The sequence below is a fragment of the Hipposideros armiger genome, unplaced genomic scaffold (genome assembly GCF_001890085.2).
Source record: "Hipposideros armiger isolate ML-2016 unplaced genomic scaffold, ASM189008v1 scaffold_148, whole genome shotgun sequence".
Classification (NCBI taxonomy): Eukaryota; Metazoa; Chordata; class Mammalia; order Chiroptera; family Hipposideridae; genus Hipposideros; species Hipposideros armiger.
The window spans coordinates 1,709,284-1,734,072 of record NW_017731498.1 but is presented as its reverse complement, the minus strand read 5'-3'; the positions used below and the strand labels follow the sequence as shown (position 1 = coordinate 1,734,072).

General features: G+C 36.3%; 1 protein-coding gene across 3 annotated transcripts in view; it reads right to left on the bottom strand.

Moving 5' to 3' along the window:
* The window catches only part of CAB39L (calcium binding protein 39 like), a 149,373-nt gene that overhangs the window by 73,048 nt on the left and 51,536 nt on the right, over positions 1-24,789 (bottom strand). For 2 of the 3 annotated variants that reach the window (XM_019650867.1, XM_019650868.1), the window contains exon 3: positions 14,631-15,162. The exons of the other annotated variant lie outside the window; for it this stretch is intronic. The gene's annotated coding sequence lies outside the window, so the exon portion shown is untranslated. The remainder of the gene's footprint in view (positions 1-14,630; positions 15,163-24,789) is intronic. 3 annotated transcript variants of the gene reach the window in all.

Genomic DNA, 24,789 nt, shown 5'->3' with positions numbered 1-24,789 from the left:
AATGACATCTCCCTTTTAGGGTTGTTGTGAGGGTTGAAGGTATGCAGAATACCTTGCACAAGTGAGATACTCTATAATGTTTAGCTGCTATTATCACAAAAGTTCCATGACAGTTAAAGAGTTATTTCACTATAGAGAAAGGCATAGTAATTGAGATAGAATTTTTTCTTAATTAAGTATCCTAGACACTTCTGGCTCCTTGAGTCACTTACACATTTTAAAAATATATATATGAATTTCTTTGAATGTTAAATATTCGATGTTCAAATATCTAGCATTAAAAAACTTTTACAGGCAAATGCATTTGTGTAATTGTTATTTTTCTCCATGTAGTTCTACTGCACTAACAAAAAGATAGTCAACTGTAGGAATTTCAACTACCGGTAAATACATACTCCCTGACATCAAAACAGTACAAATTATGGCATGGTATCATATGATATGACATGATTTATGTCCATTACCTATTGCTCTGCTTCGTTCTCACTGTGACAAGCTAATTCTAATACTAATTCTACTAAAATTACAAATGTTTTCAGGATATCCATGTTAATATAATAGTTAGCCAGCATTTCCTGATTCATTACCTCATTTGCCTATTGGTTTGTTCATTTATTCATTCACTTGCTCACTGAACAAACAATGTAAGTACTAAGCACAGGCACCTTGCTAGTACTAGGGATAGAGCCATGAACAAAGAAGACACAATCCCTGCTCTTTGGAGCTTATTATTAAGTGGAGACAGCAAACATTTTAGAAGCAATGGGATTATATAACAGAAGTAATTAACACACAGTATATATAATGCCTCTAAATCAGTATTCCCTTTTTTGAATTATTTTCCTATTTTATTTTATTATTTTTTGTTTGTTTGTTTGTTTGTTTTTTTGTTTGTTTTTAGCTGAGCCATCCTGCTACCTGTTGGCAGCTCAGCGGCTGCTCAGCTCGGGCTGGACTCGAACCGCTGTTGCTCAGAGNGAACCGCTGTTGCTCAGAGCTCAAACTCTTGAGCGAGCTCTTAACCAACTGAGCCACTCGGCCGGCCCTTATTTTCCTATTTTAAATGCACCTATTTACTATAATGACTATAACATAAAATTTGTTTAATAATGTTTTAAAATTTCATAGGATCATTATTCTTCAATACTGGGACCCATATTTTGAGGGAAATCAAAACCCATGCTCTCACACTATGCAGTTCCAGATTCCCTACCAATTAATGTGCAACGCTACTGCCTGTGTTCTCTTTAGACCACGGCCAGCCCCACCCCACCCCCAGACTGAACACCTGCCCCCATAATCTTCAACTTGGGGCTACCCTTTCTACCATCTGGACAACCGGGCTGGTCACTGCATGTCTAATCACATCAATTACCCCACCTGTCATTTAAGAAATGAGCCAACTGGCACTCGACACTACCTGCTAACCAAACACGTGATTCTTAAACCCCCCTCTAGTTCTGAGTTGGTAACTGATCATTATTATACAGAAGTTATCACCCTTCTCTGGGTATCTGTCTGGGTATTTATCTGTAAATTGAGGGTTTTTTTTTCTCTTTTTCTGAGTTTAACTGTGAATTCACTCAGTCATTATCATTTAACTTATATTTTTCCATTTCATTCATGGAGGTATCAAGAAAAATTTTGCCAAATGTTTTGGGAAAGCCTAGACACATTATATTTATTTGTTAATGCTTATTTTATTATTACATCTCCATGACTTATTAATTTTCTAACTGGAAGTTTGTATGTTTTGACTCCATTCACTCATTTCATCCATTCCCACCCCCTGCCTCTGGCAACCACGAATCTGTTCTCTAGATTAATAAGCTTGGTGTGTTTTATTTGGTTTTGTTTTTTAGATTCCACTTATAAGTAAGATCATATGGTATTTGTCTTTCTCTGTCTGATTTATTTCCTTTAACATAATGCCTTCAAGTTCCATCCATGTTGTTGCAAATAGCAAGATCTCATTCTTTTCAATGGCTGAATAATATTTCATTGTTTGTTTGTGTGTGTGTGTGTGTGTGTGTATACACACATTCATTCATCAATGGACATGTAAGTTGTTTCCATATTTTCACTATTGTAAATAATGCTGCAATGAACACATATATATATGGTAGTACATATATCTGAATTAGTGTTTTCATTTCCCTCAGATGAATACCCAGAAGTGGAACTGCTAATTCTATTCTAAAAATAGAATTCGAATTGGTAATTCTATTTTTAATTTTTTGAGGAACCTCTATACTGTGAGAGGGGGTTCTTAAAGACAGATAAAACATCATATTTTTAAATTATATAGGCTATACACAGTGGGCTCTAGGTTATTCAGTGCTTGTCCATAGTCATTCTGTGTCTTTAACTCCTCGTATCCCTCATGGTCAAAGCTAAAATGCTTAAGGTAGAAACAAAAGGAATGAAGGAGTCCTAAAAATGTTGCCTTCTGGGGATAAAGTGGTAGTACTCATTTTTTCATAAAATCTATTTCAGAGTTTTTAGAACTACATTATGTTTCAGCAAAGCAGGAAGCAGGGACAAGAGAAGACACCATGTTATTCCAACAGGCTGACATTGGATGAATGCCTCCTGGGCACGGAGAACCGTGTTGGGGCCTCACACATCCACCTGCCCTCTAGCATTAGTGCTGACAGTGGGCCACACAGCACACAAATGTCTGGGACTGATGCTGGCCCTGTTGTACTTTTCCACTTTCAAGAGTGAATAAACAGAATAAACAAAATAAAACGTCGGCTCTATTTAAAGAAATAACAAAGCAGCACAAGAAATGGGAGAAAAGCCCTGTGGACTTGGACAGGAAAGGTTGCTTCCAAAATTAAAATTAATTCTCTGTAGGAGATAGAATAGACATAATTGAAAAAAAGAAAAGGATTTAGACAAAGAGAGAGCGGGTCAAGATAAAATATCAAAAACACATACATATACACACATATACCCCACCCCCCACCCCCGCCCCAATGTAGCACAATCCAAATCTGTGTAGAGCAGAAATGACCAGATAGAAAATTAATTGAGGACAACAGAAAGGTACAAAATTAGTCAGTTTACATTTATTCATTTAGAAAATATTTAGTGAGCATCTATAATGTGCCAGGCATTGAACTAGGAAATGCAAAATGAATAAGTCTCAGAGGGCTCATAGATAAAGGTTTTAGTCAGCATGCCAGAAAAAGTCAAAGAAACTAAAATGATGGAAAAAAGATACTCTGTGTGTGTGTGTGTGTGTGTGTGTGTGTGTGTGTGTGTGCGCGCAAGCACAATGGATATATTATATATATGTATTATTGAGATAAAGTGTTATCCTATAAAAACAGGTATTACATTAATGGGGGGAGGTGAAGAAAGCCAGTAACAAGAACAAAAGGAACTAAAAAGTAGAGCAGAAGCAACAAAGATGTAACAGCTTAAGCAGAAAAAAAGATCTATACCTGGTCATTTAAAGGACTTTTCTCATTGAGATTAATGATGAGAACCCTAAATTCAGTGTCTTGTGGCTTTTAAAAGAAACAAACATTCCTCCTTCAAAGCTCGTTCCTACAAAATGACCTTAACAAAAAAGGGATAAAAATTAAGTTGTCTTTGGGCTTATATAAAACTCAATGTCATAAGACCATGGAGAAAATCTACAGAGTTCTGAGAGGGCAAGTCTATAACCCCATAATTAAATGTCTAGCCAACATATTTACGTGTTAACAGATCGTGTACACGAACTAGAAACTCTACAAAAAAGATGAGATAGAATCAAGCCCCACAAGAGTACAACAACATAAATGCTAAAAATCAGAAATTGTTCCTGAAAGGGAGCCTTGATATTATTGGCAGGACATGTGGGAGGGTGAGAATCTACAATTATAATTCATTCATGTTGGAATAAAAATAAATAAGAATTCAACTAAATAACTTAAAAAGAAAACTGCCCTCAAAATCTCCAAGAAAAGAAGGATGGAAATAATAACAACAGAAGGAGAAACAACTGAATCCGAAAAGTGGAAGAAAAAGAAAATCTCTGGTAACTCTTTGGTTCCTGTTCCTTCTGGTGATAGACCTGCCTGCTCTACCTTCCACCCCACCCTACCAAAAGGGTGGGAACATGACCCGGGTGGGGTGTGGCCAGAGTATTCCTTTCACTGCCCTGGCTACTGCAATTGGCTCACAAAGGATTGTGAAAACAGTCAAGATAATAAAAACGCTTTAACACGACTTTTCCCCTAGACATTTTAATTTAGTTTAAATAAAATATTTGGGGCATATAGAAGAAGAAACAGAGGACAATGTAACATGTTCCTCTATATTTTCCACCCAGCTTAAAAAACTAAAAACAACCAAAATAAGTAAAATTCTTTTATAGACCTTGTACTTTGTTCAAGGAACAACAGGTGCAAGAGGCAGAACTTTCAACTATCAAAAGGGTGGAAAAGGAACAAAAACTATTAAACTGAATCAGTAAATATCAGGAATAGAAAGAAACAGAGAAGGACAAGCAAATAGTAGTAATTAGAGATTACAAAACAATATGGAAGGAATAAGAGCAAACATTAGTAATTATAATACATACAAATGTGTTAAATTCTACTACTAAAAAATCAAGACAAATTGAGTTAGTGTGCATATGTGCACATACACACACAATTCAGCTATAAACTCAACAAGAGACATAACTAAAATAAAATGACACAAAAATGTTGACAATAAAGAGATGCATAAATATATGCCAAGCAATATAAAACAATACAGAATTTTGAGTGTGTGATACACACACACACACACACACACACACACACACACAAGCCAAAAAAAATGTATACACATTTTAAGAGATGGTCAACGTTGCTCAAGTGGTAGTTCACTATAATCAGAAGTGTCCGGATGCTGATGGTAACCACTTTGAGCACCTCTTATAATTGCAGAAGTCAAACATGACTTGTATTCATCTTTTGTATTGGTATATATTGAGTACAGTAAGTCCCTGACTTATGAACGAGCTCTGTTCCAGGAGAACGTTCATAAGTCGGATTCGTTCGTAAGTCCGACTTGTTTGTAAGTCCGACAAAGTGAGTCTTTGCACTTCCTAGCAGTCCCCTCCACATCACCACTGCTTTTCCTCTTGCTTCCGGACATCCTGGGCTCTGATTGAGCACTGTACTACTGTACACTATTACAGTGTACAGTGAGCACACAGCAGCACAACTGTGACAATGGCTGGCAGACACCTGAGCTACTTCCGCAATTTGTTCCCATCTCCGAATGTTCATAATGTGAGGTCCGTTAGTATCTGTGAAAGTTCGCAACTCTAATGGTCATAAGTTGGGGACTTACTGTATTACAATTTTAATACAGTTTTTTCCTTTCTTAAAATGTGTATACATTTTTTTTGCATCCTATGTATGTGTGTGTGTGTGTGTGTGTGTGTGTTTATATATATATGGAAAAAAGAATGCATGTAAAACCAGTTAAATCTAAATGAGGTCTGTAAATTGTATCAATGTCAATTTTTCTCATTGTGATAGTGTACTGTAGTTATGCAAGATGTCATTATAGGGGAAAACCGGATGAAGGGTATACAAAATTTTCTTTTATTATTACTTTTTTTAAAATTTTATTGTTAGTTTCAGGTATACAAAACAATGCAATAGTTATCCTTTTCACCCTCACAAAGTAACAACCCCCCTCCCCCCATCTACTTCCCTCCCACCCCCAATATCATGCTTATCTATTACAATTCCATTGACTCCATTCCCACTCTCTACTCCATGTCCCGTGACTATATGTATATATAATTATAGTTGACATACATTATTATTCAACATCAGCTTCAGATTTGTATTATGTCTTATAACTGCATGTGAATCTATAGTTATTTCAAAAGAAAAACTTAAAAATAAAGAATATATCACTATGGGGCCGGCCGAGTGGCTCAGCTGGTTAAGAGCTCGCTTGGGAGTGCCAGCTCTGAGCAGCAGGGCCCCAGTTCGGATCCCACATGAGGGCCAGTAACACTGCCCTCAACAGCTAAGATGATGAACAACAGCTTAACCTGGAGCTGGGCTGCTGTGAGTCACCGGCGTGGGCTGCAGCTCCTGCTGCAGTGGGATGCCATGAGCTACCCTGGGTGGCTGGCAGCGGGCAAGAGTTGCCATGAGCTGCTGTGAGCGGCTGACCCATGACGGGCGACCGATTGCCTCACCCAGGAAGAGTGCAATGATCATGCCAACATGGGCCAGTGAAGCGATGTCCTCCACAACCAGACTGAAGAACAAAACAGCAATTTGTCTACCTGTCTGTTCCCCTTCCCTGATTCCCCAATGCTGTTCCCCTCCCACAATTCCCCAATAAAAACCTTTTTTTTAAAAAAAGAATATGTCACTATGGAAAATTGACAGTGATAATCCAAAATAAAGATAAGTACTTTTCCTAAAGTAGTAAACTAACAAATCAAAGTTGTACTTAAAGATACATAAGATGTATCATTTTATCTATTAGATCCTTCATCAAGCCATCTTTTTAACTGTATATAACCACAGAACAATTTCTAAAATGTGGCTTACTAATGTTAATAGTATTATCTAAATTATGAGATTTGTCATACATTAAAAATTTTTCCATCTTAGTGTTTTTCTGCATTAATTATTATGAGCACATTTCTTCTTTCCTGAAACAATGAAGAGGTTATGTGGAAAACCCAGATAACTAAGATAGAAAAGATCTGAGTAGAAAAACCGATCTTGTTTTTGAATAGAAAACTGAATATTATTAAAGTGTCAGTTATTCCAAAAGTTCTTGATTTGATACAATTCCAATCACAAGTCCAAAAAGGTTTTCGTAACTAAAATTAAGAATACCAAAAATATAAAAATACAAGTACAACAAATTTTAAAAAGGAAGATTACTTAGGAGGGAATGGAATTAAAAGTGTTATAATGTACTGTAAGTAAAACAGTGGCACAAAAAAACAGATCAATGGGAAAAAAAGAGCTAAGATATAGATGTTAATATAAGTGACTTTCAAATTTCTGGATGTAAAATAATTTCTCTAATTCTAGAAGTGATGAAATAAATCTCAAAGAAAAAGACTGACAAATCAGAGTTAATATAAATATGCTACAAATCTAAATTTTTGAAATTTTATGGATGACATAATAAAATTACAGGAAAACAACAAATAAGAGAATTCTGTGATATAAATATAAAAGATAGAGGGCTAATATTAATATCATCATAAAAGGAGATCTCTTAAGATGAATTAAGAAAACTATTAAGGAAAAAATATATAGATAAAAGAAAACAACAAAGGAAAAATACAGTTAAATACATAGTATATTTATTTATTATCTATAATTAAAAAAATGCAAAAAGTAGAAAGGCTACTTTGTGCATCATATAACAAAGTTTTTTGTTGTTGTTTTGAGAAAATTCAATTCTACTGATGGTGAGATGCAACAGGTCCTTTTTTTACTGGTGGGAAAATAAATTGAACAATAATATGACAATACGGATCTAGAAACTTGAAACGTTTACAATTTCTAACTTAGTACTAATTCCACTTGCAATTAATGGGACTTTACAGTAACTGGCAGTTTTGTTTTTCTTTCTTTGTGGTACATAAAGTATATGCCTTACAACCAATGGCTTTTGGGTTTGATGAAATACAGTATATGGTTATGAAAATGTTTATAAAGAATCTGAAAAAAAATGGAAATGTTATAAACAGCATCCCACATTACGGAGTGTAACTACAACTATGTAAAAAAAAAAAAAAAAAACCAAACAAACAAATGGACAAAACCTATGCATAGAAAAAATGATTTTAAAAAGTTAACAGTAATTGCCTCTGGATAGTTGGCTGTGGATAATTTTCTTCTTCCTTCAAATTTTCTGTTTTTTCCAAACTTTATTTAATAGATCATGCAAATGCTTTTATAATAGAAATGCCTTATCATAAATGATATTTTTAATGACTAAACAACCATTTTTAAAAATTCAAACTGAGGAATATCTGATCATCATGTCTTTTCAAAGCATTAGTCAGACAAATATGATTTCTGTTACTTTGGCTATGAAATTTCATAAAGAGTAGTACTTGGCTCAGATTCTGGAGGAAAAGCCAAAAAAGATTATTCAGCTCTGCTCCCAGGGAACTCAGTCCCTGTAGATTTTGTAGATTTTGGCAGCATTCCCTTTCCTAACACACAGTAAAATATTTCATGTTTCTAACTTATGTGTGAATGCCATTAAAGATGGCCCAAATCAATTGCTTGAGTCAGTCATCTGAATAAGTTCAGTGATGTAAGTGGAGAGTGTCTGGAAGGGAAGAGAAACGGGGACGCTAGAGGAAGAGGTCATTTGTGGCATGAAATGCCCTAATTGTTATCTTTTAAAATGTTTTAAAGGGGGAGTAAATATCCATCTGTAGGAGGCTAATGAGTATTTCTAGGCCTTTATGTCTAACCTCCAACTGTGCTGTCCACTAATAGTTCTAATTTCAAAGATTTCCATTAAAGTTTAGGGGAGTGAGAAATTTATCTCTGAAGCCAAGAAAAATTTCAAGATTTCCATAGGTAAAACCATAAAAAGTATAACCAAACTGCTAACTCACTGTAAGAAAGCCAACTCAAAAATGAGCCTTCTTCCCTTCATGGAAGTTTATTTTATAATCAGCAATGAGTGAGAGAGAAACATTTCCAAAATTGCTTCTTTGAGCTTGCTAATTTAAACTTAAGAACAAGGTACCTTCTCTTAAACTAAAAGTAATAAAATAAAACTACCACTACATTAAAAAAAATTCAGAAAAGTTCAGGAATTACCATTCTTTTATCTGTATTCCAAATAGGACTCACAGATAAAACTAATGTAATCAAAAGAGCGTTTATGGCAAATAGTCGGGCCTCTAAGATTCATTTTTTAAAATGGGATGAAGGAGCTCTGCAGTGAGAAGCTGAGTTGTCCAGACAAACCCTGCTTTGATCAGCAGAATCCCAGGCATCTGTAGATGTGTGAGTAGAAAATGTTTACTGTCATAATGCCACTGAGATTGGGTGGTTGTCATACAGAATTATTGCAACAAAAGCTAACTGATTTAGGTGGTAACAAGTACTCATTCAATAAATATTGATTGAGGTACTACTATGTGCTGGGTACTGGGGATACTGTGACAAGCAACATAGACACAATTCTTATTCTCATGGAATTTATAATCTGTTGTAGTGGTTCCTGAGACCCTTTTGGGAAGGTCTGAAAGGTCAAAATTATTTTCATAATATTAAAACATCATTTGCCTTTCAAAAAAAAATAGGATGAAGGTTCCATGAGTGTATACATTTGTCAATATTCATTGAACTCTCCTCTTAAAATGGGTACATTTGATTGAACATAAATTTTAAAATAAAAAAAGTATACCTAAAAGTTCTATTGCATTTTCTGTATTCAAGTAGGCCTCCCGCCTCCCCCAGCAAAATCATAATTTGGGATTGCCTTCACAGAGATAATAAATTACAAAGCATATCATTATAGTTATATACATTATGACACCAAATCCATTATAAAGCACATTACATATTCAAAGTATCTTCCAATCAATGTCTTCTACCCTTCAACTATTCCATTTTAAAATATGCATCCTAATTGTAATTAGAAGGCATCACAATTGAATTTTGTACTTGATTAGCTATAGAAATAAGTGAAAATCAGTAAACAGTAAAGTATAAATGAGGACTTTCACTGATCATCCTTTTCTCAGTTCAAAATGACTAAGAATTATTTTGTTTTTATAAATTTTATTAACAGAGTTTGAGGGACAGACATTTTCTAAATATGGACAATTTACATAGAAATGGAAAACTTGTGAGAAGTTTTTTGTATATCCTCATTCATCTGGAAGCCTTGATCAGACTTATATCAGAATAAAATCTATTTTTAAATTTTACTTTATTAAATTTATTGGAGTAACAATGGTTAGTAATATTATGTAGGTTTCAAGTGTACATTTCTAAGAGAAACACCAGTCCTTGGGAAATGCTCCTTAATTATAATGTATTGTAACCACTAAAATAATTTTAAAATAGAATTAGTATATGAAGTTAGCAAGACATACAATAATTTATTTATTGTTATAAATAATAACCTACTAGATTACTGTTTCAGAAAAAATAACCAGTAACTTCATTCATTAGGTTCACAGTAAGTTTCTGTTGACAACACCAGTCATTTGTTGGAGCTAAAATTTTCCACTACATCTATTAGCTATTAATAATTGTCAAGCCAGCCGAGTGGTGCATTGGTTAAGAGCTGGCTTGGGATGCCAGCTCTGAGCAATAGGACCCCTGGTTGGGATCCACATGAGGGCCAGTGACACTGCCTTCTACAGCTAAGATGGTGAACAACAGCTTGACCTGGAGCTGGGCTGCCATTAGTCACTGAGTAGGCTGCAGCCCCCGCTGCAGTGGGCTGCTGTAAGCTACCGTGAGTGGCCGGCAGCCAGCGTGAGCAGCTGGCAGCTCGTGTGAGCTGCCAAGAGCCCCATGAGCGGCCGTCCAGAGGCCAGCGACCAACATGCCTCACCCAGGAAGAGCGCAATGATCACAATACCAACATGGGCCAGTGAAGCAACGTCCTCCACAACTAGACTGAAGAACGAAAGAACAGCAGCTTGTCTGTTCCCCTTCCCTGATTCCCCAACGCTGTTCCCCTCCTCCAGTTCCCCAATAAAAAAAAATCTTTAAAAAAAAATTGTCAATGAATGATAATTTCATATTAGAATTTCACAATCTCAATTTATAGCAGAGATCCGAAGTTAGGTCAGTATTTTCAAAACCTAGTAACTATAGTCAAACATCAGCTCTCTGAAATTCACAGTGGTTCTTTTACATAACAGAATTATCAAGGGAAACTCAAAATTCAGTTTTTTAGTCTTTCCTGTAAACATATATAATATCCATAAAAATCATCAAATTTTGATTAATACTGTTATTGGCATTAAGACAAGGTTTATAGTTATAGAGTGACATTTAACTATTTCATAGCTTCATAAGCCCTGTACCTATGAACTGTCAATCTATTAAAATATTGACCTGGGAGAGTAGAGATGAACGTAATTTGGCTGAAGATAGCTTGTATTCTATAGACTTCCAGGTCCATACAGTTTTTCTGGGTGGGTAGGTTAATATAACCTTTCATTCTTCCAAAGTTGGAAGAGACTTAGATGAGTTTCTGCTAGAAATTTAAGATGTATAAGTTACAAAACTGAAGAGTATATTAACTCATTTATAAGCAGTAAAGATTTTAGTTTAAGCCAATTTTTTTTTAAAGATTTTATTGGGGAATTGGGGGAGGGAACGGCATTGGGGAATCATAGAAGGGGAACAGACAAGTTGCTGTCCTTTTTGTTCTTCAGTCTAGTTGTGGAGGACGTTGTTTCACTGGCGCAAGTTGGCACCATCATTGCGCTCTTCCCGGGCGAGGCAGATCAGTCACCGGCTTCTGGATGGCCGCTCACTGCGGCTGCTGGCCGCTCATGCTGGCTGCTGGCTACACACGGTAGCCCATGGCAGCCCACTGCCACAGGGGCTGCAGCCTACGCCGCCGCTGGCGACTCATGGCAGCCCAGCTCCAGGTTGAGCTATTGTTCAGCATCTTAGCTGTAGAGGGCAGTGTCATTGGCCCTCATATGTGGGATCCGAACCGGGGCCCTCTGGCGTCCCAAGCCAGCTCTTAACCAATGCACCACTCGGCCGGCCCAAAGCCAATTTTTAAAATTACCGATGGAATACTAAGAAACATAATTAAAAAGCATGCTTATAATATAGTTTTAATAGCTTTTTTCCTTGCTAAGTATCAGTAAATATTATCTTTAAGCTATGTTTTAAATGTGTACACGTACATGTAAACACAGACATCTATATCGCAGAAATGAAAAACCATCCAAACTATTCAATCTTATTTCATTCAATCAACAAATATTTATTAAGCACCTATTATATGCCATCCAGGACTACTCATAATCATTACTTTTTAAATATGATTTGCCACATAAAAGAATGGTAATTCCTGAACTTTTCTGATTTTTTTAATGTGGTGGTAGGTTTCTTTTCTTTTTTTTTTAATAAAGAAAGTGTTTTTAATCAAATGGAAAAGATTTTCTGCCACTAAAAATCACCTAAGGTAAGTGTAATATGCATTCATTGTATTGTTTATTTCATCATTAGCTATTTTATTACATCTGTGTACTGCATTACTACATAACTTTTAAATTTTGTATCTTGGCACTTTAGAGGAACTTATAGGGCCAGTATAACAAACCTTAATTTGGATCGGACCCAATTTCAGTTTTCCAAATAGGCCCCATTTCTTAATATGGGTCCTAGTACACATATGCAAATACATTTCTTCTGAGTTAAAGTTGATACTTTTCTTCAAAATGTCTCATGTACTCAAGATACCTAGCTTGTAAACTGCCCCTCATCACCATCCCTACTCATTCAGGACTGCCACTAACTTATGCTATCGTAATTTCTTTTTCTCTTAATAGGCCTATTCTGTACTACTATTGCTTTGTTTGCATCTCACAAGTCAATCAATTCTTGTCAGGCCATTTCTCTCCTCATGAAAGCTGTGTGCCCCTGAATCCCTTTCCTTTTTTGGAATACCTTCGAAAAATTACTCAGTTCCATTTTCACAAACTAAAAAAAGAATTTGGTACCTACTTATGTGCCAAACACTGGGCTAGACCTCAGAAATGGCTAATACACATAAAAGCAACGGCTAGAAATATTCCTGTAGCAATGAAAAGAAAAAGCACCGATTTTAACATGAGACTAGATCTCATATACAGTGCAACCAACCTTGAAAGTACCTAGAAATCCTATTTATAAGCATCTTCTAAATACCCATCCACCTCTTATTAAACTTGCTTTTCTTCAAGCCTTAATATTTAGGATAAATAATGTTTTATTGAACATAATTGTTTTTATATTTAGCTTCATCACTAGAATTGACCTTCTAATCTTTTTCAGGATGATGATGGTTTTGCTACTATGTGAGTAAAATATATTCTTAGGCTATAATAAAAACCAAACAATCATTTGTTAAATTGTTTCCCGGGAAAGATAGGTCTCAAATTCCCAACAACTCACTCACAAATAAACTTCCCAAGTACAAAACATTTGTAAACTGGGGATGACTTATTCTTCATTTCTATATTTATATCCCTATGGGCTTAAAAAATGGTGCCACCAACTAGGGTAATAACAATGAATTACTAGCTTAAAATAAAAGAATATTTTGAAGATGGTGAAGCTATGTACCAATCCTCCCATCAGCCCAAGAAGGACTGAGTGTGGGAAATTCTGTAAAAAAGTAAAAGTTGGTTTGTGATATTTGCTCTACTTTATTTACTTTTGACTTCAAGTACAAGGACTGGTCCAGAAAAGGTTTCCACAAACCAACTGAGTTTCTTCTTATACATAGATCAACAGGCTAAAAAAAAAAAAAAGCCCACAAAACAAAACCTGTTCTACAGGCTTCTGCACACATAAAGGAAGCATTAGAGAAAGTACAGCCATTTTATATTATGTCTAGGGTACAAATCTTTTTAATACACTTGCTGACACTCTGCTAAGTTGTTCTGTCTTAAAGGATTCATTTGAATTAATAAGGGCATATTTTTTGAGGCTTGCAGAGTAGAATAGAAACTTTGCTTAGAATGGTTCATCTTTATGCAATGACTCAGTTTAGCAGCTAACAATATATATATACTTCCTTCCTCCCACAAAGGAATGACTACATGCCTTCCACTGATGCCTTTAAAAAGACATATGTAAAATTAGCATATAATCTCCTATTTTAAGTTTGTATCGGAATGTGAATGCATATTTTAAGAGTTTGTTTTTTATTTTTTCTGCTCTATTGCATACATATACATCTGGTTATACTAGTTCATCAGCAGACCAAACATTATATGAGAGCTTGGTTACCAGCTATAAGAACAAAATTAACTGTTTTATTCCTTAATTTAAAATCCATGTGCATTTGCTTTGTATTAAATGGTAAATTTGATATGCAAATAGTCTAATTTCTATTTTCATTACAGAACTTTGAAAAAAATCATGTGTTGCTGGATCTAACAGAAGAATTCAACATTTAAATTATATATCCTTTTAATTAATGGCATCAATATTTCTGTTTGAATCACTAGGAAATGCTGTAATTTATAATAATTGATAACACCAAACATCACAACGATAATTTTAAACTTACTGACAATAGACAGAGATAACTTTTGAATTTTTATACAGTTGAAAGAGAAACATGAAAAATGATATACTGCCATTCTTTTTATTTTTGGAAACTCTTTGTAAATAAAAACCCATTTCCAAAATAAGATATTTCATGGAAACAGAATAGTTGGTAGTGGTTCAAGTGCCGTAGGCAACAGAGAAGTATTGTTTTGTAGTTGTTTTTTTAAACCTCTCCTAGTAACAGCAGTTTATCTAATGCACAAAGAAACAGGGTATCAACACGATTTAAAATGAATATATAAACAATAACTAGAAAACCTCAACAAAAACTAAAGTTTACCATATTAACTCCACTTCTATAACCTGGTTAATACTCACCAAATGTTATAGAAATGTCCAGGCTTGTCTAAGCAACAAAAAGTACACACATGGTGAGGTGCTGAAGACAGCTCTCTCTCCGACTCAAAGCACTTTAGATGAAGTAGCCTTTATCTTCCATTCAATAGAGGGTGCTTCCTATTACCAAAGCGTGGCAGAGAAAAGAGTTTCCACAATCCCGTCTTGACTTTCTGTCTCTCTTTGAAGAGTAACAGTTACCACCGGAAAAACGTTAGCAGAAAATGATCACTTGAACACTCACACAGGGCAGCTGTAAATTTCCACTCTCTTTGCTTGCTCTCAGATTCCAAAAGCCTTGCTTGTCTCTTAATCTGTCACAGGCAGTTCTGTTTCTGGTCAAACCAGCTTGCTTATTCGTTCTCTTCTCCCTCTCTAACGCACTCTTTTAGATACATACCACACAGTCACAGCTCCCTCTTTTTCTTCCTGTCTCCCAATGGTGCAACGTCACAAGAATGTGTGTAAAGCAATTAAGCTGAGGCAAATTTCATTCTTGGCCAAAAAAAAGAGTCTAGGGATAAACAAAAAATTTTTTCTCATCACTTTCTTTCCCTTTCAATCCTATACTTGTTCACACATGGTGTTTTGTCAATAGATTAAACTGGCCTGACCATCTTGTTTTAAAAATGTAAATAAAGGTTTCTAACAAAGGCATGTTGATAGAGATAATAACAGATTCATCTGCTAATATGTCAGTTCCTCAGGGAAGATGATATTCCCAATCATAATAAGAAAGTGTAGCAAGTAAACACTCAAATAATTTTATCCTGAGATTTAAATACTCAAGAAATTTAATATTGAGCTTTCAAAAGTAAGGGAGATTTTAGAATTATTCCCAATTTAATGTTAAGTGTAATTTTATGAAATTTTAATGTATTTTTAAATAGGGTATATTTTGAAGCTCAGAACCAACATCTGTAGTTATAAAAGGGAAAGTATAAAGAACATAGAAAAGTATTGACACCAAAAATAATAAATAGAGACGCTCATACCATTCATGTGCAAACCAAATGTAATTATTTATTGTAGAAAGTCCTCCCATCACCCCCCCGCCACACACACACACACACACACAAGCATTATTGGTCAGGATGCATAATACCTCTTCAATGAAAATTTAAAAGGCTAAAGGCTACAAAAAAAACCACACTTTAAAAAAATTATTATACATGTATAATTACAGAGTAAAATACCTTAAAATTATGGATCTTTCTGCAAGATTTGGGAATGAGGAATTAGGTAGAAAGCTGAGTGGGATGGTTGGTGACAGGTTTAGGTGGCATTTCAAGAGTCTTTGGAATTATGGGGCAATGTCCTCAGCTTGGAATACATGCTGGTTCTGTGAAAATGCTAGTCGGAGCCTGTTTTGGAGTTTTCTGTTCCAGTCTCTTAGCTTCAAAGATTTTCAGGCTCTCTGTCTCCTACTATGTGTTACAAATCAAAACTCCTGGGCTCTTCTTCTTATGACAGGTCTCCCAGTTACAGAGCTAACAGAAGTAGTTATTGGACCTACTATTATTCTAATCTTACTCTCTGCAGAACTAAAATATCTCTAAGACTACAAGCTTAAATAAAGTGAAAGGTAAATACCTTTAAACAGTGCTTTATAATCCTTAAGAAAAATAAGCAAATAAAGCTTGGCCTTATTTCTTCATCTATATATCATATATTTAACATATATTTCCATATACATACATTTATTTTTAAAATATATATCTTAACCTGGTTCATTTAAAGCAGCAAAGAACATTTTAAATATAAGGGAATTTGTATTTTAACACCTAAGAAATAGGCATCAAAGAAGACGAGAGATTAGTTTGCTGATTATTCCTTCAATTAGTTTTGTAAAATTCAGAGTTCTATTTCCTATTTTTAAAGAAATGTTAAATGAAAATTATCCCAAATCACTAAAAGGAATTAAATACCTAGTATATTACTGAGTCTCAGATTATACCAAAAGAGTGTGGTATAACTAAAGAAATTCAGAATTTGAAGGTGCGGGGGGAACTCAGAATAATTACAAAGTTAATTTTTTTTTAAAGTCACTTTAAAATTGGGAGATGTTATATCATTTTATGACCCTAAGGCAGAAAAATTAAGGTATTTAAAATATACAACAAGACTGGGTACTTATGATTGTGTGTATGCTTATGTTTGATTTCTACTAACCACCATTTTTTAAAGATGCACACACAAAAAAAAAATCACAAAAAAGTGACCTCATATTAACCAATAAATTTCCCAAAGAGAAATGGTACAAGCTTCATCCTCTGAACACAAGATGATGGAAGTAGAAGTTGCTTTAAAATTTTTCAACAGATAAGCAAATGTTCTTTTAAAAACCCTATTAAGGGCCGGCCAAGTGGCGCGATGGTTAAGAACTGGCTTGGGATGCCAGAGGGCCCCGGTTCGGATCCCACATATGAGGGCCAGTGACACTGCCCTCTACAGCTAAGATGCTGAACAACAGCTCGACCTGGAGCTGGGCTGCCGTGAGTCACGGGCTACAGCCTAGGCTGCAGTGGGGCTGGCCAGCAGCTGGTGCATGCTTTTGTGAGCTGTCGTGAGCCGCCATGAGCTGCCGTCCAATGGCTGGCGAGCGACTGCCTCACCCGGGAAGAGTGCAATGATAATACCAACATGGGCCAGTGAAGCGACGCCCTCCACAACTAGACTGAAGAACAAAAGGACTGCAACTTGTCTGTTCCCCTCCCCCAATTCCCCAATAAAATCTTTAAAAAAAAAAAAAAGCACAAGATGAAGAGTTAAAGATATAAGTGATGCATATAGATCAGGTTATGGTCAAATGACATCATGGTATGCTAAATAAGCAACGATTCTACAATTATTTGAATAAAAAAATGTGGTGGGAAAAATGATTTATCACTATACATGACAGTATGACTGCAAAATTCCAAATTACCTCCTCCATCTTAGCAGTCACATTCACATTATTGAGTGTTACAAGGCTATAATACTTAGATTCCATCTTGGTATACAGGTATATCTACTGCAACATTTCACTAGTTGTAAATGTTCTAACTAGTAACAGAAATTTTAAAGGCACATTATTAAATTGATCAGTCCATCAAAATAACACATTGGTAGTTAAAAAACAGTTGACTGTCAACAATAGTAACTGACATAAAAACTAGTTTGTCATGCTAAAAAAAAAATCAAGACTGACATGTAAAATACTAAACACATAAATATATATCTTTATGATTGCATCTGCAATTTAGTGCTGTTAAATTATTGTTAATTTTACTTTATTGGTTTTAGAGTTGTTTAGGTTTAATTAATGCATTTATTTTTATTTACATATAAAAGCTGTACGAAAAAGTGTATTAATTAAAACAATTGGACTGCAAGTGACAGACCCAATGCTAAGAAGTTTAGCAAAAAGGGAAATGAAGGATCTTGTAACCAAAAAGTCTAGCAATAGAGTAGAAGTTCTCAGCTGGGGAAGTATCTAGTGTAGAGGTTGGAGATGCTGCTACACATCCTATAATCCATGAATGTCCTCTGCCCCATGAAAGAATTATCCAGCCCCAAATGTCAACAGTGCCAAAATGGCAGCAGTACCTAGATAAAAGCTAACTTCAGCCCAAGCTTCAACAATGTCATTGGAGATCTTTCTCTTTGCATTTTCTTGCAAGTTGTCTTCATTCACAGTTGGGCTCTCTCTACATGTTGCAAAAAAGGCCCCTGACGGATCACATGGCCTTGGTCCCCATGATCTCAAAAAAGCAAGAAGCCCTGGGCCTCTTTTGTGGTAGCCGTATCAATCCCCGAGAAATGAGGTTCTGCTAGTTCAGGTAACCAACTGTTAAAAACCATATCCATAGAATGGGTGCTCTTATTGACCAGCTAGGCTACTGAGTGTATTAGCATGAATGTAAGAGAAAGGCACACTGAGAGGTCCACTATGAAAGAGCAACTTCAAGCCTTCTATCAAGCTTATTGAAGGGTCAGTAAGTGAGATGTTGGGTGAGATTATCTGCACTACGATTTAATTGCAAAGCATATATCTGTCATGTGTCTGTATTACATACATAATATAATACGGTCCAACCTGGTTGTTCAGCATCCATACCTGCCCTTTCCCCACATCTATACTTTCAACAGTGGTCCTGCCTAACACTGGACACATTTTCCAATGTGACTAACAGTCACCCTTGCTCAAACTTGTGACTGTATCCAGCTCCAAGATCTCTGTTGGTTATATCCTTCTGAATCTTTGAAGTAGCTCCTTATGGTCGAGTATCCCCTAGCTCAATTATAAATAAACCCCCACCTCCACTAAGACATCAAATAAACAAGCAAGGCAAAGGGGAAACAGGACACGGGCAATAAACACTCATGCATGAAAAAAAGGGAGGGAAGCAACATCCATCCCTAATATATATGATATTTTGCTGGACAGAAAGAGCAAGCTTCCCTGCCCAGGAAGGTTAATGAGTTCCTTAGTTACCAAACTGGTTGCCTTTGGTTCTAATCTCTCTAATCTCTGGGAGAATCTCCCTTCTCAGTTGTCCTCCAAAACCACACTTGAGAAGGTTGTTGTGGATGGTTCCTGGCTGGGAGTTTTCCTGCTAAAATAGTCCACTTGTTTGGGGGTCAAATTTAGGGATCTAAAAGTTGCCAGAAGATGGGAAACCACAGGCCTTTACTTCTCAGGCTTGAATTCCTTTGACAATATAACTGTGTAAGAATTTTAATTGGCTTTTAATCACTTTGCCTTTTGTCTTCTTATTGAAGCCAGAAATTGTTGAATCTGGGCCTGCTATTGTGATTTTTATCTCTAACAGGCTTCATTGCTCTGCCTTTTACTCAAATTCCCAGGTTAAACTGCTTCCATCTTGGCCTCTTCTTCCAAACAAATGGGGAAGCCATGTCCCTTACATCCACGCTTCATCGCAGTAGATTTCTCTGTATTCCAGGATTCACTGTTATCTTTGTCCAACAAGAGAGTAGTGGCAGGAGATGCCTGGGTCTTCAAGCTCCTCCTAGGTTCTAGTGTTTTCTTTCTAATCATATCTTCCATATCTTCTAATCACATCTTCTCCTAGGTTCTTTCATATCTTTCTCACACTTTCTGCCTCCCTGCTTTTGCTCATACTAATTTAGCTCAGGGTTGTGATCACACAACTAATAGGCAGGTAAAAATAATGTTTAGGAAGCTCTTAAGCTCTCAGATTCTCAGATGAAAGCCCTTTTAGTTATCCTTTCCCACATGAGCTCATTCTTTGTCTTTTACAGAAAATCCTTTGACTCAAATTCTACCCAGGTGGAGCTTTACAAAACCATATATTGTCCCACTTCTGATTATGACTCATTTTACTTACCTGTGTTTACTCATTTACAATATCACTATCATGAGGAAGGTGCCTTAAAATGTGGCAACTGGAAGTGATGCTTGGAGAGTCTTAAGTAAGACTTCCATTACTTTTGATTAGCTTTAACTCATATAACTGGATCATTCAGCATTTTTTATTGCAAGGCAGAAATTTTACAGACACCTTTTCCGTTATCTTGCCTGCAACTTTGATAAAACCTCTAGTCAAAGTACATTAATTTATTTATTACTTAAAATAATAAATTCCAATTTATCAATTCTATCCATCACTCCACTTCTCACTGTACATATCTTTCTGTATTTAACTCCCTGTAGAAAGGGATCAGCCTCTATATTTTCCCCACATTCTTCTTACCTGATTAGCATTGCATTACCTAAACAGATAGTACCTAGTTTGTTTTATGTTTGTTTTAATTATACTTCTAAGGTTGGTGAGGGTACACTGAAACAAGAATTCTAGTACTTTAACATAGAGGATAAATTAACATAATTTTTCTGCAGAGATATTAACAATAAGTGGCAAAACCTTAAAATATTCATATACCTTTTTACTTAGTAATTCAATGCTTACAAATTTATTCTAAGAATATAAGTATGCAAGAAATCACATATAGGAATGCTTATCACTCTACTACTTATAGCAAAAACAAAAGCAAAAAAAAATCCCAGAAACAATTTAAAAGTCCAAAACTATGGGATTTGTTATATTTAATCAGTTACATGTGGTATGAGCATTGACCAATCAAAGCAGAAATCGAAACCACCACCACAGTCACCGGGCATTCAGCATACCTGCCAAACACTGAGTATAGTTCATTCATCCATACAGAATATCATGGTCATGTTATTTAAAAAATATTTTAAAAATGAGCATATTATATAATATCAAGTTAGAAAAATCCAAGATGCAAGTAAAGAATATGTGCCCCAAATTTTTATCCTATTTTTTACATAAACATTTCCTTCCATATGGACATGGAAATATTACCAAAATGCTAACATTAGTTAGATCATTGGTGATTATTTTCTTCTTGTATGTTTTTCAAATGTTCTGTAATTAACATGTACAGTCAGTTTTGCTACAAAGTAAGTGTTCTAAAAATCACCATGCTATACAAAATCATGCACTAAGAATCACAGAAATAATGGGGAATATAAGGCTGGAGCTCAATATTCAAAAACTTTGTCAGAGACATTAATAAAAAAAGTAGGAACCTAATAAAAACAGTAGCAAAGTTTAACACATGCTAAATGGTTAGGAAATATATAAATACAATAAATATGGCACTTTCTCTTAAAAAGTACCTGACATTAGCCTGTGAAAGTGGGTGTTAGAAGAGTAGTAGCTTGTGAGTTATTTTGAAATAGTAGAAATAGGGTTATCTGAAATCAGCTGGAAAGTTGTAACATCAAATATGGATGGATGTGACTCATATAACATGTGGTACAGTGAGATCTCTGGTATCTGAGTTGTGTGCATGTGTGCATTTTGTGTATTCCTTCGTGGCCTGGTTCAGCTGCGTGGTTTTCTGTATTCACCTATTGTTTCTCACAAATGAAACTACACAGAAACAAATGAGAAATCTATATTATGCTCAAATTTTTGCCTAACACATCAATCACGTTGGAACAAGTTTGCATTTTCAAAACAAGTGTTATTACTTGACTGTTACTTTTACCATCATAAAATACGTGCATATGTAAATGTATGTGTTAGAGTGTGCTAAAAAGTATTGTGGACCTATTGTAATTTTGTTAATTTGAGAGAAAACTGAGCCAGAGCAATATATATCTGGCAATTCTGCCAATGGAATACAAGAGAGACCAAAAAGAGACCCAAGGACAGAACTTCAGGGAACACCTACAGGTGGTGGTAGAAAAAATAGTTACTAAAGAAACAGTAGTTAGAGAGGGAAAAGAGAACCAGAAAAACAAAACTTCTAGAATGACAAGTATTCAACAATGCTGAATGCTGCAGGCCAGCGATAAGCTTCCTGTCGAAACCTATAATCTAATTTCTAAGGCCTCCTTTTAATTCTCACAAAGCAAAGGGAGGAGGAAAGGAAAGGGTCTTCAGAGAACCACTTGGTAGAACAAGGAAGGGAACCTTTTAAGAATTAATATTCCCCTAACATCCTAAAGACATAGGCTGATAGAAAAACCAAAGCCAGGCTGAGAGCACCAGAACAGATCGCAGTATATAGCAAAATATAAATCAGGCCAAGGACTCCACGCCTGTCCTTAAGGAAGCTGGTAACATGGGCTCTGATCCAGCTGCCCTGCGTAGAGCACTGGCTGAGAGGCTGGAGTCTTCGTAGCACCTGACACACAACAAATAGACAAGGGCACAATTAGGATCAGAAGAGGTTAAGAATGAGGTAATGGAGATGCCATGATATAGTACTGTTTCCAAGTGTTCGAGAAGACATGGAAGGAGAGCTTGAAAGGCTCTGAAAAGGGGTTTTGTTTGCTTTTTTTTTTTTTTAATCTTTGAACTCTCAGTAGATTGAGCGGGACAGATATGAGGAAGATGGAAGATGAGAAAATGAGAGGGGGATACCTAGGGGCAAGATTCCTGAGCTCACATGAAGGAAGAAATCAAGAACACAAGTGGAAGTTTAACCTCCAATAATAAAGATACATACTTTTCTAAAATGAGAAGGAAAAAGAGAGTGTGAGTAAAGTGACAGGCCAGGTATAGAGGAATAAAGTTAGACATTACATGACTGCTTCAATTTTTTCAGAAAAGCACTCATGGTCATCTGAAGAGAATGAGGGTGGAGTAATAGTGTATGTCTGAGCAGGGTGAAATTGATCTTACTAAAAAACACATAAATTTAGTAAGAAGAAAAATAAAGGCTACAACTCATATGCATCAAATTTTAATAGTTACAATTCCACTTCTTTCCAAACAATGTAATATTACTAAATGAAATATATCCTATGGTTTTCCTCCAACTTACCAAATTAAGGAAGCGTTAGGTAAGAAATGGAATCCTGAGATACAATATATAACTAGTATCATAACCAACAAAAATGGGCTTAGTGCTATAACCATAGTCAAAGGGTAATAATTCTCATATTTTAAGGGGGAAGGGGCGTGGTAGATGACGGTAAAAGGGATCAAATGTATGGTGATGGAAAGAGAACTGACAGGGTGATGAGCACACAATGTGATATATAGATGATGCATTACAGAATTGTACACCTGAAACCTATGTAACTTTACTAACATTTGTCACCCTAATAAACTTTCATTAAAAAAATTCTCATATTTCCCTGCCCTTCTATGCTGTATCTATTTTGTTTTCTCTACAGTTGATAATTTTATGAAAAGTCCTTGCTTGAATTAGTTAAGAACACAACATATCTTTTAATAAAAGAACAACTCCCTGGGCCGGCCAAGTGGCGCGATGGTTAAGAACTGGCTTGGGACGCCAGAGGGCCCCGGTTCGGATCCCACATATGAGAGCCAGTGACACTGCCCTCTACAGCTAAGATGCTGAACAACAGCTCAACCTGGAGCTGGGCTGCCCTGAGTCGCCGGCGACGGCATAGGCTGCAGCTCCTGTGGCAGTGGGTTGCCATGGGCTACCGTGGGTAGCCAGCAGCCAGTGTGAGCGGCCAGCAGCCGCAGTGAGCGGCCGTCCAGAAGCCGATGACTGATCTGCCTCGCCCGGGAAGAGCGTAATGATGGTGCCAACTTGGGCAGTGAAGCAACATCCTCCACAACTAGACTGAAGAACAAAACGACAGCAACTTGTCTGTTCCCCTTCCCCCAATTCCCCAATAAAAATCTTAAAAAAAAAAAAAAGAACAACTCCCATCCTATTTATAAACTTTCACTTTTAAATAGATTATTGAAACCAGCACTACACAAAAATTTTGTCAGAAAATCATATTAGTGCTATAAATCTTTTTTTTTTTTTAAGCTGAGCCATCCTGCCACCTGTTGGCAGCTCAGTGGCTGCTCAGCTCAGGCCGGGCATCGAACCGTTGTTGCTCAGAGCTCAAACTCTTGAACGAGCTCTTAACCAACTGAGCCACTCGGCCGGCCCAGTGTTATCAATTTTTAAAAGTACAATTTTTGAGCTGTTGCTCTGGAGCCAAGAAGAAAAACAGGATCTAAAAATAACACAGAAAGGACGAAAATAGAAGTAGGCTGAGTAAAGGGACAGAAAACCTTGAGTTGTAAATTACTTGGTTTAGGGCCAGCCGAGTGGCGCGTTGGTTAAGAGCTGGCTTGGGATGCCAGCTCTGAGCAGAAGGGCCCCAGTTCGGATCCCACATGAGGGCCAGTGACACTGCGCCCTCTACAGCTAAGATGGTGAACAACAGCTCGACCTGGAGCTGGGCTGCCATGATTTGCCGGCGATGGTGTAGGCTGCAGCCCCTGCTGCAGTGGGCTGCCGTGAGCTACTGTGAGTGACTGGCAGCCAGCATGAGCTGCCGTGAGCAGCCGTCCAATGGCTGGCGAGCAACTGCCTCACCCAGGAAGAGCGCAATGATGATAATACCAACATGGGCCAGTGAAGCGACACCCTCCACAACTAGACTGAAGAACAAAAGGACAGCAACTTGTCTGTTCCCCTTCCCCAGCTCCCAACGCTGTTCCCCTCCCCCAACTCCCCAATAAAATCTTAAAAAAATTTAAAAAATAAAATAATAAATTACTTGGTTTAAAATGTCAAAAGGAAACTAATCTCAAAGTATCTCTTTCTACATGGTTATAAAGCTTGTTAACAATGGAAAGTACTTTTAGACAAGATATTTGATTTT